Source organism: Hetaerina americana, unplaced genomic scaffold, assembly GCF_022747635.1.
Source record: "Hetaerina americana unplaced genomic scaffold, ioHetAmer1.1.p SCAF_120, whole genome shotgun sequence".
In the NCBI taxonomy this organism is placed as follows: domain Eukaryota; kingdom Metazoa; phylum Arthropoda; class Insecta; order Odonata; family Calopterygidae; genus Hetaerina; species Hetaerina americana.
This window is the reverse complement of record NW_027286293.1, coordinates 40,847-60,272: the sequence shown is the minus strand read 5'-3', so window position 1 is coordinate 60,272 and position 19,426 is coordinate 40,847. Positions and strand designations below refer to the sequence as shown.

At 42.5% G+C, this 19,426-nt stretch overlaps 1 protein-coding gene across 1 annotated transcript in view; it reads right to left on the bottom strand.

Moving 5' to 3' along the window:
- Nucleotides 1-18,965, bottom strand: part of LOC139685925 (uncharacterized) — a 143,496-nt gene extending 124,531 nt beyond the window's left edge. Inside the window, exon 1 of the mRNA XM_071583056.1 lies at nt 18,888-18,965. The gene's annotated coding sequence lies outside the window, so the exon portion shown is untranslated. The remainder of the gene's footprint in view (nt 1-18,887) is intronic.
- Nucleotides 18,966-19,426: the final 461 nt, after the last annotated feature.

Here is a 19,426-nt window from a genome sequence, read left to right as displayed (position 1 = left end):
GGACTGATACTAAGCCCTCCTGCCCTATTTTATAAACTATATATTTTATTCATCGCTGCATTTTACGCTACGATATGAAGGCTACAATTCTCCTTTTGCGTCAGAAAAAGGTGGTTAAATGGAGATTTCGATGTTTTAAACCATTTGACTAATGGCCATCTATGTTCCTATTTTCGCCATCATGCATTTTCACGGTACTTTGTGTTAGTGTGTTTGTTTAATATATATCTTTATTTATATGGAAATAAATAAAGAAGCGAGATGGTTTCGCCGATCAAAAGTATAGAAAAACACATACGTGTTTTTCTGTACTTTTGTATATACTATACATACCCACATTTTTCCGAAATTTTTGGTGGCAAGACCACCTTCCCCTGCGGACATAGTAGCTTCCTTCTCTTCCTTGGGAAAGGTGGCTTGAGCACCAAAAATTCGGAAACGTGTGAGTTAGTTTTCTTTTTTGTGTTTCTGTGTTTGTGTGTATGTTCGCTAGTGCCAACTTGATTTACAGATTACATATATGTGTATATGAGGGTTGTGGTGGTCCAGGGAGTAGAGCGTTGGACTGCTGACCGGGTGGTCCTGGGTTCGATTCCCGGGCAAGGCACTCAGGGCACCTGCAGCTCGACCCAAGCTATAGTGATTTTTCGGGTACCAGATCTTCCTGGGATACCATAACCGGCCCAGGGAAAGGATCAGGCCCCCCTACCCTAATGAGTGAATTTCACACGCCGCATAGGGCTTAGTACTGGGTGAACTCTACCATCACCTAACAAACCGACCTTAGGGTTAATTACTGTATTTATGGTTTTTTTAAAACCAAATGAAAAACATCAAAACAAAATATTAATGTGCTTGCGGCATGGCCTCAGACATATACATAAGCAAGGCTGAATACATGTATTGTTCTGCATGCCTGATATAAAACAGGATTTATATACACGTTATTTTGCTCTTGAACGGAAGTAGTTTTACTTCATTAAACTGAAAATATCAATACAATTTATTTATTCCATATAAATATTGTGCATTTCATGCACAAATGCAATGCATTTATCACGCCAGCGCGAATGCAAAAATGGTGCGTGGGGAGTTTGTGCCGGAGGTCTGCACACGCACCTTTGCCGTCTTTCATAGAGGAACCAAACATCCGGCTGTAAAGTAAGCTCCTCTCGCATTCTCTTTGTAATACTGGTCCAGTCTGTTGAGGGTGAAATAATATTTCTTTGGCTCATATTCTGCCGTTATGAATCGTATTAGCCCATGGAATTCCCTAAATTCTATCCATACGAAAGGCAGTTTAAGTGATTGTTGCGGTGACATTGGCTTTGGTTCAATTTTTGGATACGTGTGTGTCCGTTGGTTCAACTAAAGTTTATTCCATAGCAAGGCCACCTTTCATTTGATGATATATTATTAAGAGAAATTTTGGGAAAAAGTATGTTTACTACTCAATTTACTTGTGAAGACGAAGTATTTCTAAAATTTTCTTTTTATTCGAAGAATTATTGTGATTTTACCCATTGTTTGTAAAACCTATGTTTCAAGGAAATGCGCAATGGCAGCAAAACCGTGACTTAGATCTGTGAAGCGGGAATTTATTAAATTGATATCTAGCCGGCAAAGGGAAAGTTCAATCGTATATATACGGAGTATGAGAGAAAAGGTCCTCTTTTTGAACTAAATATTACCATTTCATGAAAGCATAAACAATATACGGACCGTTTATTTTCGTAATATACTTCGCAATCTTAAAATAATACATACATTACATAATAGTACTATTACAAGAATGATATCATGCGATGAAGGAAAAATAAATTACCAATAGAGCCTTGATTATATCGTTGGAACCGAATTGTTTGGAAATTGATTTCCTAGGTAAATATGTAATGCAAAAACACGTGATCTAATTATCAGATGAGCTGATTCCTCTCTGGATTCACACCCGTTTTATTCACACCGAACCTTTCTGCCGAAGCACTCAGTGTCGCGAAGTTGTGCCTACGATAAACCAAAAGGGATTAAAACCCTCTATAAGTTTCCTTTGTGCGAGAAAGGCTTGGAAATATTCTTCAACCGTTCCTCCTTTTTAATGTAAGTAAACACATTACATGGTTTTAATTACTTCCAGATACGGGAAGCAATATAAACTTTGAAAATGAAGTTTTAAAACGGAGACAAAAGGAAGGATACCGAGCCGTCGCAAATGTCACATTGTGAGGACCCTCCGGGGCCCCCCTGACGCCCCCCGGCCGCTCCCTTGCCTCTTTTCGCCCCCATTGACCAGAGCCCCGCCCCACGGGGGGCGGTAGCACCCACTTTGGAGACCACTGCTGTAAGATATACTACGACGGTGGAAACAAGCGTTTACCAAATTCCACTTAGTTGGGTGAGAGATTGAAGATACGAATCTTGTTGGAGAGAACTTTTTAGTTTGAGAACGGAACGGAATACGCAGTATTCAATGCATAGTTCGAGAATCTTGTCACTGGATGGTGAGCAGAGAGATGTAGATTTTGGGTTGATAGCTTGGATGTATGAAAAAGACATGGACGGAGAGGTGTGGGAAAGAGACGGGGAGAAGGAGAAGTGTTTTATATGGCTGAGACAGGGAGGAAGCCCTTCGGAGAAAAAGGAAAATAGATTGTGGACTGAGGATGATAGACGGGAACATTTAATCAAAAGAATGTTGAGTTATCCGGGCAAGAAAAAGAATATACAATTTCACGGAATGATTGAGTTACACATTTTGAAAATATGAGCAATTGAACGGGACAAAAAATTTTTCTGGACTCGGGAGAAGGCGTTCACTTCTCAGGACGCTCGCGGCAACGCGAGAAAAAGCAGAGCTACACAATTACCCATGCACGGTAACAAGAACCACGTTGGCAGGAATTGTCCATTTTTGAGATACTTGACGGCGTGCAAAGATTAGTACAAACAAAATTTCCCCGCAGCATTGAACAACCAGATAAAGATATGATTGGAATTTTTAAGTTTATATTCTCTAACAAAATGTGACGTTAATAAACACTTAAAGTATGTTTTTAGAAGAGTGATTTTCTAGTAACAAATATAGTCCCAGTACCTACTAACTTCCAAATCTAATGCTTTGGGTTACTAGAATAAAGAAATAACTGCCAGTACAGCATGTATTTAGTCTTTCTATTCGACGTAATACTGAGGGTGGTCATCTAGCCTTCCGTTTCCATAACTTTTCTAACAAATGATACCTCTTTCTTACATCTCACTTCTTTCGGCCGCTTTTTCACTGTTCACTTTGTAGAAGTCTGTCCGTTGTCATTATATCCAGAGTATTTGAAGTTAATGATAATCTATTTGGTTCTTTACTTCTCCATTTTATTCATATGGATTTTCGTGGCACGTTTGTCTGTCATTTTAGCGTTCCACATGGCCAACCCATGGCTGCCTCTAAATTAAGACTGGGAATGATCTGCGTGTTCTGTTACTGTGAATTCGATAGATTCATTTTTCATCCAATTCAATCCATTGCACGTCTCTCCAGCGATTTGAGAATTGCGCTCCTTTCGACTCTTTCCGAAGCATTTTTAATTCCACGAACGCCACGAAACAATGGTCTGTGGATGTACATATTTTTTCTACCTAAAACAACTCCCTTGCCTTCCATTCTTCGTGAATAAAAATTATCTCACCGACTTGTTCTCCTAAATTTGCCGTTTCCACTGATAATTTTGGTTGATTCGTTGGAGCTATTTTTTATGCTTAAAAATAAAAAAGTCACTGTGGGCCAAATATGGTGAATACGGTGGATTTTGTCTGTACTCAAACCTTAATTCTATAATTATCTTCTTCGAAATTGCGAGTGTGTAACCGTGTATTCTCTGCTGGGAAAAGATTTTTTCTTTACCAAATGAAGACGTTTTCTTTTGCCTTCTTCCCTCAACCGATTCAAAAATGTGGCATAATACTCTCGATTTACTCGAGTAAACAATGTAGATGATTCCGCGTGAATCCCAAAAAACCGTGGTAATCACCTTTTTGTCCGATTTAACCGCTTTCGCTTTCTTTGGAGCCGAATCGTCTATAAAAAAACCTCGTCTATACCTCCACCATAATATAAACGTCGACTGCTTCCTTGTCTCTGGAGTGTATCCATGTTTCATCGGCAGTTATAATTTGATGCAAAACTCGTCCGGATCGTGACGGAAAAGAGTCAAGCCTGACTACAAATCGACCGCACGATTGCATTTAGTCTCCCCTGGAAGAAACCACGGAAATCATCATTCCGAGATTTTTCCACACCACATTTTTCGTACGAAGTTGAAAACACTGTACCTTAAGATATGCCAGTGAGCTCAACTATTTCGCGAACTTCCTCGCGATTAATGAATACCATTTGTGTATTCACCATTTCGGAGGAAGTCACTTCCACTGGACGTCTTGAACGATGTTCATCATTCGTGGATGTACGGCCATGCTGAAACTCTTGTTTGCCATTTGTCAACGGTAGCAAACAGAGGAGAAAATGGGCCATTACTTTATCCCAACTATTTTCATCTCCATGGACGCTAAGCCTTTTAAATTGAAGTGTTTAATCACTGCACTTAACTGATTTTTTAAATCATTTTTCCAAATGAAAAAATATTGTTGCTTGAATCTACGAAAGTGAAATCACATGACGGATATACTCTTATCTAAAACTTACGCAGCAGTCAAATAAGATTTGAGGCTAACTAAAATCAACCTTTTCCGTTACTAAAAGCGCCATATCTTGGGTTTTCTTAGGAATGATTAAAAAAAACCCGTGCGGGTGTACACATGCACGCATAGATATTTCGATGATGTAGAAGCACTCAATTTAACATTTGGACGATACAATAGGACACAAGATAAAATAGATAACACGTAAAAGGACACTCATATTGTGTAAGCTTTGGGCTTTCTTTGAGGTCTTGTAACTTCTATGTTGCACCTGCAAAAATATTCGCAATGTTTAAAAAATTAGGGAACAAATGCATCGCAGCCTTGCACCAATACTCAAGAGGGGAGGGACAGCCTGAGTGGAACAAGGGAAATACTTTCGGAACGCCTTTATGAGGAGCTTGGGGAGAAAAAGCTGGGGTCATATGCGTCGCTGCCTTAAAGCATCCGGGCGTCGCCAAACAAACACTGGGGAAATAAATATTCGAATCCAAAGCTATGAGGAGATGTTATTTCGAGTTGAAATTGGATGATGTTTCAGCATTGCTAATTTAATGTTAAATCCCTCCTCTTATGAAGTACCATTTTCTCTTCCCCTTTTCTGCCCCCCCTCTTTCATCTCACCCCATTTTTCACAGACATCACTATTTCAGTGCTTTCTTTCAAGAAAGTTTCTATTTACCTTAACTAGTAGGTCATGTATACGCTCTACTTTATGAACACCTGCTACCACATAAAATGTATATGCTTTTGGTTCCTCTTTGATTTCCACTAATTGAAGGCAATCAACAACTAAATTCCTACAATATCAATCTGAATATTCTGTGCGGTACTACAGGCCTTACGTCACCTTTCCTTTTTAACTAATCATCCTCTAAATATCGCACTACTAATCCTCAAAGTATCTGTTTCACATGCCACAAGGTTTCTTCATTCGTGTGTCTACGACGATATCCTTTCCTTTTTCCATTCTCATTGTACCATCTTTCTTCCTCCCAACATTTGCATGTGCCTCTCGTCGCCAATGAAGTCCTACCATTCCTCTTCTTGGGCGCTGACGTTGACCAAGTTATACGAATACCTCGAGCATTTCATGGCCGAATAAGAAAGCTGTAAAAAATGAATCATCTCCCAAGTTACACGAATAGCATTCAACTGCAATAAGAAGACCGATATAATTATTTTGATGTGTTTATTTTCAAATGAGAGTCGGATCCCACAACACACGAGGAGGCTACTAAACACGATCATACCCAGGCTCGCGTTTTTTCGTTCTTGCGGTGGACCACGCCTGCGTAGTAGTAGTAGTATTTAGGGGAGGCGACCGACAGCTGAGGAAATTTGCGCCATTAGGGATGGACATGGAAGGATGAACGGTGTAGAGAAACCCGGCGTCGGCATTAGCCAACTCTTGACAAAAGGCGCCAAAAGGGTCCGCAGCTTAAGATCCCATCCGACGGACGGAGTACGCACTCAAAGTGCTCTCCACAAAACCCCTCAAATACGGATCGAGATACCACAGAAAAATATCTCCCACCTCTGGGATTCGAACCCGGTCCCTCGGGGTGGTAAGTGAGTACGTTTGCCACAGCACTATCCCGATACCCGCGATAGACTGCGGAATTTCAAAGTTGGATTATTACTTACTATTTAGAAAACATACTCCTAACACCATATATCAAACTCTCATCGTGTATACAACGCATAAATTAAGTAAAAAGGTTGAACCGAAATCTGACGAAGTTCCTTTTCCAAATGAATATCGTTTTCATCGCAAGAAATTCGAAATCGAAGGTTTCGATCGCTTCGATCACTTCGATCGCGATCCTGCCGCTTCTTCGATCGATTTCCCGAGAGAGGTGAGACCGCCGCGGCGCAAGCTGGCCTCCATCCGTCCACGGATCCCGCCCGAATCCCGGTTGGGCACAGTCGCGCCCGCCCGTTCCGCGGAACGGACACGTTTTCCCTAACCACGGGGGGAGACGGGGGGCGTGGTTGAGATGCCTCGCTTCCACCATCAGCATGTTCACCTACGTAAGCAAGGAATACATATCCCAACTAGCTCTTGCTTTACCTCTGTAACTCGGTGCTGGGTCCTCTATGAAAAATCCGCAATAATCAACTGAAAAGCTGGTAATCCATCTCACTGGGATGTTATTACCATGAATAACTTGAACGTAGCACAATTTTTGACATCTTTTATAAAAGTAAATTCAATGGAACTTTTTATTTTTAAATGTTATTTTCATTATCATTTTCCGTACATGCTCGATTGTTTCCCTGATAACAATGTCGGAAATAGAGGACGGGTTTGTGGACGATTTTGCTTTGACAATGAGGATTTAATAAAATCTAAATGTTTATAAAATCTTCACTATTATAGCCAAATAATTTACAAATACATCATAAAATCTTCACTAATATAGCCAAACCTTTCACAAATACATCCCCCGCTTCATTTACGAAGCTTGTAGGAGCAAGAGAAGTCAGAGGAGCAGGGCAACTGTCAAGGAAAATAATTACGAGAGAATATACCAATACAATTCTTTGTCAGAACACAGCCGAATCTTTTACATTTTGTATCCCTCCTTGGAGATCCGTGTTTCACTTCACACTTTCTTCGCAAATATGCAGAACATAGATCACCGCGCTACTAGCACTTTCCATTGTAAATGTCAAGGGTTGGGAACTAAAATTCAAGACGGAAAGAACTTCCTTTCCCACTGTGCTTTCCACTATACGGCGATGGCGCGTTCAATAAATAAAAAATAATAAAGCGTCTGGCGCTCGTCCGGAGGTGGGTACTTAGGTGGTGGAATCGGGGCGAAGGGACTTGGAAGGTGAGGACTAGTGGGGCACGTGAGCCGGGGCTTCCACCGCGGGTGCCGCCGCGTCGTACCTCCTCTAAGAAGTCGCTGGCGGTGCGAGAGGCTATCCCCGATACCCTCCTTCCCACAATGGGCAGCGCACCACGGGAGCCACCCGGATTTAGTTTCCCTAAGATGGCCCCGGGAGGGCTTCCGCACCCGAGCTTTGGGAGTTGACCCGCACCAAAGTAAGGAGAAGCCGCGGTTGCTGCTCGCGTGCCACCCGTGCCAATGCGGTCCGTGGGTCCCGGAGCGTGCGAATACGGCTAGAAATGAAATATTACCGTCCCCCCGCGAGAAGAAGCCACTTAATGCCGGGGTTTAACAAGGGAAAACGCTCCCCCCCCCCAGGACTTGGGCTGTGTTTCTGAATTCAAAGGTCCGCTCGTCCGATGAAAGGAAATATTGAAATGAAGCGAGCATATTGGCATCGGTGGGCCCGCACTCGTCATGTAGTCCGACCGCCCGGGCGAGAGCTCCCTTGATGTGGGCCGAGTGAGGACGATGAAGGAATCTCTGCAAACTTGGAGCCGTTCCGAAAGCTACAAGCCCAATCACAATTTTTCTGAAAACAGCTTCCAATGTGATCAAATACGAGGGTCATCCGGAAAGTAGTACCCGTTCGTGAAATAAAGACACAAAAGTAAATATTAACAAACATAAAAAATTTTATTTGAAAGAGGATACTTTAAACTACTTCTCAACATAATCTCCAAGCAAATTAAGGCATTTGTCATAACGTGTGACAAGTTTCTGTATTCCTGCTGCATAGTCCTTCGCCGCCAGCTCATTGAGATACGCGAGGGACCCATCTTGCACAAATTTTTGCATAATGCAGATGGTGTTTAACAATTTCATGAACAATTGTTCGAGAAACATTGGGAAAATGCTCACAGATGTCATCAATTGTGACGCGCCGATCGTTCCTCACGAATTCGTCAACTGAGCTCACCAGTTGGTCTGTAATGACAGACGGTCTCCCCGAACGCTCATCGTCGTGTGTGTTCCCCCTCCCCATGTTGAAGTTGCGACACCACCGCCGAACAGACGACTCGTCCATTACATTGTCTCCATACACCTCCTTTAATTGGCGATGAATATCACATGGGCGAACGTTTCTTGCATTGAGGAATTTAATCACTGCCCTCACTTCACAACTGGCGGCGTTCTCAATTTTTTTAAACATTGTAAACAATCACAGAAACAACACAGGCAATGCTAGCGTCACGCAACTTGGCTCAGAGAAGGCAGACAAGCCACTGAAGCTATCTGACCTCGTCCAGCGGCTACTCGCGTCGTCAGCACTTCATGCGGCACGAACGGGTACTACTTTCCGGATGACCCTCGTAGTTTCCAACTGGCACACTACGATATGAAATGAAGGCGAGTAAAAAAATAATCCACCGATATTACAATTATTTAACTCCGTACGTCCAGAACTTATAAATTCACCGGCATATTTGAGAAACGGGTACTAGGGCATCTTTCAAGGGACTCTTTTCCCTTGGTTCCAAGTGAAAAGGGATCCACCGAGACAACGTTCTCACCCCATGGCCATTGGCTCACCGAGACAGCCAGTACTACGATAGAAATTTCAAAGCAAGGCAAAATTTCCCAACACCTGCCGTATTAAGAATGATGCAGTGGACGCCTCGCATACCCGAAGTGAATTTCCGCGAGAGCTGAGCACTGATAAAGGGGAATGACTTTGCTCGGTAATGACGGGGGGAAACACATTTGCTGCAGATAACGCAATACTCTTCGAGGGAAAGGATGCTCACCGTTGTCTAATTTCGCACGCTATGGTCATGAACTTGGGGGACAGAGGAGAGTATACCGTAGAACTTTGAAGACTTCTCTAGCAGAGCTCATTTCCCTCGCTATCTCTTGAGTTCTGCAATTGACGAACTATCGGGATCGATTAGCTATGCAATTGTTATGCTATGCTTCGGCGAGTAACTAGGTGGGAATCAAACGTCAGTTTCTGCCTCTATCGTGATGTAGACCTAATAACTATATAAAGTTTTTGAACCATTCACACTCCTAGGGTGCTGGCTCCATCCACCGAGGCGCCATCTGATATCTCAAATCCAGTCGCTGAAAAATAGATTTCCCCATTCACTCTTCGGAGGCTTGTTCTATTGAATCGTTATCTTGCGGTAGGTCAGAAGTTCGACGTCACGACAGGAAAGGGAGCAATAAACCGGATCTTCGTCGAGAATCCGTCGCGGAGAAAGGGTAATCTACTCTTGAAATGCGGATATGAAAGGGAATCAATGAATGTTAGTTAAGAGTGGATGCAGTGGAGGTTACGTTATTTGCCGCTCCTTTCCTCGGCAGTGCCGGCCCAAGCATTTCATCGCGGTAGAAACCCAGAAGGAAAGAAGCAGGCGCACGCCACCCATGTCGGCCAATGCAAAATTCATCCAACTAGGTGAGATCGTGAACTTCTATCTATGGTGCCCTAATGCGATGCATAGTGTTCACACGCAGTGTGGAATTGAAGGAATTTTTCACCAATTCCTCGTATATTAAAATCAAAATGAATGAAAATATTTTCTTATTCCCTTTTATGATCAGGCCCTCCTCTAAAACGAAGGAAATAGAGCGGACAACGGGTGCCGCTCCATCTAAGAGACATCGAAGAGCCTTGACAAATGACTTTTGACATATCTGGGCAAATGGTTTTCATAGGTACTCAAAGTTCCTCAGATTAATGAGTTTTGCGAAGTTCAGTAACAGGCTTTTAGAGAGATTAGGGTCAGTGGTGTAAGACGACATGATTTTCACTTTCTCACTGACTTACTTGAGCGGATGTACAATTGAGACGACGCCACCTGTGATCTGAACGCTCTGACAAACTCCCGAAATCGGATGTCCTGCATCGTATTTTTTAACACGCCAGCGTAGAGGGGCCTTCATTGTGAGAATTCGCCAAAATATTCCATTAAACAAACTTACCGTAAAAAGGTATCTTCTGAGAGTAAAATAAAAATATTATTTCTATATCATCTCCCCGTGGTTGTACCACGCCAAATGCTAGGAGATGAAGTAGAAGTAGCATTTCAAGCATTCTCCCCTGATAGAAATACACTATGTTTTCCGTTATTACCTAATTGAGTAACAGAAGTGAAAAAAAATTATCTCAGTTAATAAGGATAAAACAATATGAAGCACTCAGATCTGTTATCGTGATTGTTCACTGTAACAACAGTTAGCATAAGCTGAGTACAGGAAAAATTACAACTAATGTACAGGGAAGAAGCAGCGTGGAATATAATACATCTTCAAGTATAATTGACGAGTAAATAATCAATACTACACCTATCGTATCAATTTAATAATATAAAAGTGGAGGCCTGATCAGGATTTCCAATGCTACTTCATATTCAGCATCTTCGTTGGGAAATGCTCCTTGTTAACGGTGATATTTCCCCATCGAATGGGAGATATCAAATAATATAGACAATGATATTAATGCGTCTTTGTCAAGAATCGCTGTGCTTCATTTAAAATGTGAGAGGGGTTGAAATAACAGCCAGAGGTGTATGTTGCTCAAGTAAGCTACGAGCAGCTGAGGTGTGGAGGCACGTCATTGGGGAGGACAAACTTCGCGCTAGCTTCCGATGGCAGCAGCGACCAATAAAATCAACGATCATTTTTTCCCAAAAGATCTGATGGTATTAGCCTCATTCCGTCGGCACCCTTCTTCAGTGATAAGTAATTCTTATCGCGTCCTGAGGCCGCTATATAATATAATTTGATGCCATCTTCCCGTAGAGGATATAGGGTGAGGCGACAAGAGAGAACTCCGATGGTCAGTTGTATAAAGAGGTGATATCTCTCTGATTCGAGTTCATTGAGTCCTAAAAGCAATTTTGCAAACCAAAATTCAACATTCGTAACAGTTTGGTTGCAGAACTGGAACTTTGTCAGCAACGAAAGGGTTCAAGGATTGGTGAGAGTAGCAATTCATATGAGATTGTCATAGGTTCCCAATTTTGCTTCTTCCGACCGAAACAATGATATGGGTGCGTTAACGTTCATGCTTCAATTTCAATTCCAGCATCACCTTGCATTCGATGAAAAGGAAACGGAAAAGTTCTTAAATTAGGTTAAATTAATTTACAAGCACACTTTCTTAGTTAGATTAAGCTGGTCCAAACTAACTCCGCAATTCCCCTTCCCTTCCGCCCCTTTTGCTCCCTAATACTATTTCCCCCGCTTTCATTTCCTTCTCTCTCCAAGTAATTTTTCTTTTTGATCAAACTATACTTTTACCTCAAGCTGTGGTCCCACGTTAAGCACTCTCGAGACTACTTTCCTCCAAATTCTCGTATTGAAAAGATCACACGGTCTAGGTCACAAATTGGTATCCAATTTTGCGAGGCCAAAACCCAAAGCTCTTCGAAAAAGAGCCGATGGCTGTGTAAACGGTTTTAGATTTATCCAAATGAGTTGAAAAAAAAGTATAACATAAATTCGTTAAAAAACTTAATTCATAAAATAAAGCTAACCATTTTGCACTGTAGCATGGTGCACAGAATATTAACTATAATTTAATATCTTCAAATTTAGGACAATTTACTTCCTTAGAAAAAGATCGACCGACCAAACAAAAACAAACCAACACAAGCGAAGCAAACTCTATGGATTGGAGGAAGGAGCGTTTCTCATCACTGTAATAATAGAAAATCACTCTCAGAAAGGAAATAACACGGAAAAAAGCACGATTTTAAAGTACCAGCTGACAAAAAGAAGAGGACATTTGTGAAAGGAATGGTTACTAAACATAGGGATGGGAAAACGTGAGAAGAAATCAGACTTCTCGTTTTATTTAAAAAGCACACCGACTGTACGGCGAGCGCATGAGATTCATTTCCGAAAATGCCGATTCAAGAGTTGAACAAAATTTGTCGCAGAACCGCTCGGCACTAAAATACATGCTTCAAAGCAGCACAAAGGATCAGAATGATATTGAAGAACTTGGAGGTAAGCCTCTGGAGGCAAGTAGACTCGAAGCTAAATTAGTATCAGGGCAAAGATATGCCGTTTTACAAATCAAGCACAGCCAATTCCACTCGTGAAATGGATAATCCAATCTCCGTACTGCGTCGAACATCCAGGAGATGCCTGAGGCAAGCGAAAACTGCTTCACTACCCAACGGACGGAATCATGAAGTTAATTTTTTCATCCCACCGCGATCCACGACCACAACCATCAAAACGTACGCAAATGGAAACGCGAGCGCATTGAGTGAAATCTTTCTCCCCTCCACAGTTTCCTGTTCTCTTAGTTATTGATACCGGTGGATCGCCAATTTTCCCGCGAATCCCGCGCAAGGCCCAAGCGGCTGTTTCTCGGACCATTGCGACGAAATAGACGCGAGTCAAAGAGTCGCATTAAGAATATAGAGTATCGTGCAGTTTTAAATAACAAAATATATAATCATTTAGTTATTATTATTACTATTTCTTTCATCAAAGCTCACCCCTCCTGTAAAAAGGTTAATTAATACCACATTCCATATTTCTCAATCTACGCTGATCGAGATCTCAAATTACTCCCGGAAAAAAAATTGGCGAAGATAAAATCTTCTTTCATTACTAGCCTATTAATTTGAACCAAAAAAGAAAAGATATCCAGTACGTGGATAAATAATTAAACATTACTTATAAGCAAGAAGCAAACAATATTTATTATAGCCATCGGAACTAGTAGAATCAATTGAGAATGCTGACGAGAAAAAAGTTGTTCTCAGTGAAGATCAATATTGTAAGGTTTCTTTTGATTTAGTTCGCGGAATAATAAACCCCTTTCCAATCCATACAGGAATCCATACAGTTTTTTTTTCTTGTTATTTACGATAATTAGAATATAGCATTGATATTCCCTTGGATATTCAAATATTTTCAAATGTATCTTCACATAATTTGAGATCCTATTTTCTCACTCTATCAAAGCGGTCGACGGAAAATATATGCCTCCCCAGAAGTGAGTAAGAATCAGTAAAACAAAAATATCAAATTTCGTTTAAAATATTTTTTTAAACAGTATCATAAAATTATGCATATGAATTTCAATCTTTGTTTTCCATACCTTCTCTAAGTTCCAGAAAGGGATCAGTAAAATCGCCGGTTTTCCATGGCAGCTAATCAAATAATAACGGCTTCCGTCAAGAAGGTATCAAAATTCTGTCAAAATGTAGAATTTTGATCTTAATTTATCGATCAGTTCGTTTTTGATAGCACGGAAGTGAAATCTGATAATGGGACGTCAAGCACCACAGAGCAATGCTCTCGAGGGAGAAAGTTACTCGTCTGCGTGAAAAATGAATGAAGTCATCGGGGAAATGCGAACAAAGGTCTCCTGCGGCACGGAGAAGATATTTTCCCGAGGCACTTTCCGTTTGCAGCCGGGAGCAAGAGCGCAAATTAAAATGTGGGCAAGTGGAGCGCTATGCCGCTTTTTTCTTCTTCTATGAGCACCGTCGACGTGCGATCATGGGACGGAAGGGGAGAGTTTGGATGGGGGAAGGAGGTTGGGACGCCACCCGTCCCCGAATGATATGCCAGGGGGTGGAGTGGGGGCTGCGGCCGCCACCCCTGCGGCCCGCCGGCCGACGCCGCCGCCACAGTGGGCGTAATCCGATTTGGGCCATCGCGGGGCGGAGGGTGTAATCCGGGACGGAGCGGGGGCGACAGAGTGGTGGAGGGGGGGCGGGCGGCCGAGGGGGGTTGCGGATGGGGGAGGACAAGGGGGGTTAGGGGAAGATTTCCCTCCCGTCCCTCTGGGGGGTGAAAAAGAAACAATCGGGAGCCCGGGAGCGAACGGGACCGAGGAGGCGGGACCGAGGAGGGCCGCCGCCGGCCAAACGCGCGCAGTGGGAGGACATCCGGATAGGAAAAAAACGGCAAATAATTTGGAATAACCATTTCATTGCTGCCGAAAAGAAATTTCACCGTAAATTAACACGCGTCGAGGAACTCATAATGTTTCCTTTCACGATGGAACACGGCCCGTGGGAGGAGACAGAAAAAAACGATAAATGGCAGAAGAATGATTAAAAACTCACGCACCGCGGAAATAATTGTAATGCGGAGTCGAATTGAGTCAAAGGATTCCATTTCCTCCGAAAAGGAGCATCGATTTGCGGGAGGAAGCCCGGCAGAATGGCAATCGGCAAAGAGCGACTTGATACGTATTGACGGGAGGCGTGGATGGGAAGTGAATGGTCCACTCCAGTAACTATTCATTACCTACGCCCTAGAGAAGGGAAACGCAATCGTGGAACAGTTCCATTGAAGCGGAAAGAGCTGCACAATATCAAAATGAACCCGACCCCTCCTCGTGTTTGCCACTCTCCGTGATTATTTTCCTCCATTCCACGCCTCTCGCACATATTTTTTGTCTTGTAAGTAGTATCTCGTTCCCAATTATGGCACTGTCATCAATGCCGTTCATTTTATTGCACCCACTAGCACTTGGTGAGCCACACCGCTGTCCGCTCGCGACATTCCTGATGAGGAACGGAATTACGCCTTCAATTCTGATTGGATTGTTTTACTAACTCTTTGAATTGATCCCACGACCACAGATGACGGCTGGAAAGATCGCCGTGAAGTAAGAACTCACGTTTACGGCCATTCCTGAGAATAAATCACGAAGAAAACAATCGCCAGTGAGGAGACCAACTATGCTTCCGTGATTCGTATCTCCAGCTCATTATCACGACATCAGTTACTAAGCTTATTTATCTATTTTTATTGCCGAGGAGGAATTATTTTTGCGCCGGAAAATTTTTAACCGATGACACACCCTAAGACATACTAAAGGTAATTTAAAATTGTCGAGTTGAATTTATCTGAAAATATACATTTGAAGTAAATCAACGGCATTTCAATCATCTTGAAAATACGGATAAATGTGGATTTATTCGCGTTTACATCAATCACCTAGCTCCAGCATGAAGTCTATTGGAGACCGAAATCCAGTATCGATTCATACTTCTCCCTCTTAAGCTCTCTTAGGGCCGTGTACCACGGACGCAGCGTCCCCGAAAAGGTTGTAGTCAAACAGAGCAAACGCACTTTGCCGTCGACCGTATTTTTAACGTGATATTTGGGTCATGCGAATATGATACCGATTCGGGTCGAATGCACGAGAACTGTTCAATGTTGTGAAAAGACTTACGGTATGCCAGCATGTCTCCATTGAATATAAATTACAACTGGGTTCCATGTTTTACGAATTATTTTTCTTTTTCCAGTGACGACTTAATAAAAAAAATCGAAAACGTCAAAAAAAAAGGAGTTGGTCAATGACCATGTGAATACTTGGGAATTAATAGTAGCTGGTAAGGGGAGTATGAAACGGGGTTGAACTCCACTGTGCTTCCCCACGGATTTATCAAGCAGCGACCGCGGAGTCAAGAGTGAAACCTCATTCCCTAGGCGCTATATGCCTCGCATCAGTACACAGCCAAGTCCTTATAAATGTATCAAAGAGATGAATCTAATTTAAACGGGATTTTTGTGGGATGGTGGTGGTAAAAATATCCATAAGCGAAAACTGCATGCTTTATCATTGTTAAAAAAGGAATTAAAATTTTCTAAATCCACTGCTTGGGTACCCCATCGGCTTAAGTTGATTTATTTTATTACCAATATCTGTTTACTCAGACATTGGAATATTCATGTCTCTTTCTAGTACAAAAAGTCTGCAAGTTTGAGCTTAAAATATTTCGTTCATTAAGGTTTCCGGTTCCGTCGAATAATTTCTTTTTCCTCGGTTCTATTAAGAACCATTGCTTTTGGTTTCCCTCAGAGCAAAGGAGGATTGCACTTGGTTTACATCCCGCTATTCTGTCTTAAATAGCAATTATCTTGGCGCTTAAATGAGTAGCGCCTAATGAGCACTAAATTGCAGTATTTTTCAACTATTTAAAGATTAAAATAAAAAAATATGACTCTGTCTCTTTGGCTGTAGTTAACAAATAATACCGCGTGATTGCACGCTCTCCGGTTTCACATGTGGGTAAGCTTGATCATGAAAAATAAAGAAAATTGTAAGTAACATTGTCATTCATTTAACAAATGCTATATTGACTTATGAGTAATTTCTATTGCTTTCAAAATCAGTAATAGCTCGTCTACAGTGAATGTACAAATTCTTCGATGTCTTCAGCGGCATATTTATTGATAAAATATCAATCATGTCGACTATTTGTGGAAGCTAATTAGCAAAATTTCTACATTTTTCTTCACTCGAATCTCTTCGATTAATAGCGAAATAATTTGAAGGACATCCCGCAGAAGAGAGTGCTGTCGCCGCAGAGCCGTTTAATGGAATCGCTCCATTGGACAGGTTAATCGAAAACCTTAGCACATCTCTGTATCCTTAGCGAATCCAAAGACTTAGCACAACCAATCCAACTTCATACGGAGTTCTTCAAGTGTGCTCTCCACCTTCTTGTAAATACAGAATCAAAATAGTTTTGTCAGCCTCAAATATCAATCAGCAGGGGTAAACGCCCTCCCATTTCTTAAATTATTTTTGCATGGGAATTCCTTCGATTTTCTTTTAAAAAAATTCAGTCAAAATATAATGCAAAATAAGATATTAGGATGCTATTTTGGGGAAGCGATATTCAAGGCACATCACAGGCGCAGGATCGGCGACAGGATCCTGACCGAAGACGCCCATTCAGGAATAAGTAAAACATGTAATTTGCGTCGCAACGTGTACGAAATGACAGCCCGTAACTTCCTGCCGTTTCTCATAATGTGTTAATCAAATAAGACGGTCAGATCATTCCGATTATTTGAGTTTTTTAAATATTAAAGAGTACAGGTGGACGACGCTGCTCCGCGGAAAACTTACTATATACTTCATTGAAGCAGGTACTATTATTGATACCCTAGGATGTGTGCCATTCTCAAACGGGAGAAGTTAGGCATCCTTCTATGGACATGAATAGAATGCTGTTTCTCGTATCCGCAAAATGTAATTATTCTCGCGCTTGTTAGTATACGTACAATCCTTGAACGCTTTATCTGACTCTTCGATGAGACCGACCAAATTACGCATCGCATGCCTGAATAAAATATCCGAGCCCTCGAACAAGCTACGACCCCCAGTTTGGAGTCTACGACCGATTCAAATATCCAGATTGGAGGAAGAGAATTTTGATAACTATCTTTCTGCGTCGGTGAAACGTTTCACGTATTTTACTAGGAAAAATCACATCATACCTTTCAACATTCACATTAGCATGATAACCGTCAAATCATATCTTTACTCAGGTATCTATAAAATTAATTCAGGGCTATATTTTGCCATCGCCTATTGTCTAAAGAGCCAATGGCCACTCTGAGCCATAGCATAATGAATAGAATATTTCCGTGGCTTATGATCCAGTAAGAACCGGTTTATTCACTTATAAACTCAGCCAGCGCTGTAGAACAAACATTTCTTGAAATGATGACAAAATTACTCCATGCCACTGAATACAAAGCGCATAGTTGTTGGACGCCAAATATTAACAAAAGTTCGAAAATAGTTTCCCCTGGAAATATAGATGAAATAAACACAAGTGTCCATGCTTTCAGAGCTTCACGTAAAAACTATCTCAAAACCTACATAATGTGGAGTTTGCACTATGACATGACCAACGATTTACAAATTTAATATGAATACATCCCGCAAATGTAAAAGTCAGTGATTTGGTAAGTTTTGTGGACAGAATTTGCTACATTTTAACAGAAGTTAAAAATATCAAGAAGCATATTTGCCTCAAGCAAATTGATCTGAGACGATCTTCCGACAATTAAGACTACCTAAGACGGAACTCCGTCAGTACATTCCCTTCGTATATTCTTCCACAATGCATGGCATTTTTGTTTGGAATTTCATTATTTGTAATTTAAAATAGTCGCTAGTTACGGATTTCTGACAAGAGCAAACAAATAGCTGCCCCGGGTGACAAAACGCAAAATATGAATCGATACAATTCATTGCAAAATAATACGTTGTTTGTAGAGGAATAACTTCCATGCATCCGTCTATATAGTCCAGGAAGATTATCCAGGCATATTGCTAACAAAAAATATGTACTAAAATTGACCGATCATTGGTTGACCACAAACAAAAATCTCCACTAGTTCAGACACAGAAAGCAATTCCACAATTTATCGTACCAACTTGATTTCAGAATATCACCAAGAGCTGGACTTATCCCGAGTCTATTGTTGTCTGTGACCAACATACGACACCAGCAAAAAAGTCACCGATAGAGCGCTTATTTCTTTTGGGGGCCATGGGGCGCCACTCACCGGTGAGGGGAGCGGTGCTCCGGACGGCGACCGCTGCGTCTGGCGCGCCGTCAACAGCCGCCACGCGCCCCGCCACCAGCACCTCGTAGAGCTCCCGCATGTGCCTAGGCGGGGCGGCCGGTCGGCCCGAGCCGCTGGGACGGATCCGGAGTGCGTCCAGCAAGACTCGCGGGCCGGAGGAGGAGGACGAAAGGGCGCCGGGCCGCGGCGGGACGAACGGCGGCGCCCAGGCGGGCGGACCGTGGCATGGGGCCCGCGGAGCCAAGGAGAGGGTGGCGAGCGCGAGGAGGGCCACGCGGAGTTCCATGGTTTCTCGGCGGGGGCGGCGGTCGGCGGCGGCGGGAGCGGCGGCGGTTGTGGGTCACGGTGGTCGTCGTCCGAGGTCGGTGGCGGGCGGTCGGCGTCGAGCTTCCCTCGGCGGCGGCGCGGCGGCATCTGACTCCCGCCTGCCTTCCTTCCCCCACACCCCTGTGTGTCCCCCCTCCTCGGACCCCCGGCCCTCTCTCTACTCGACCACCTTTTTCGCAGGGTGTGAGAGG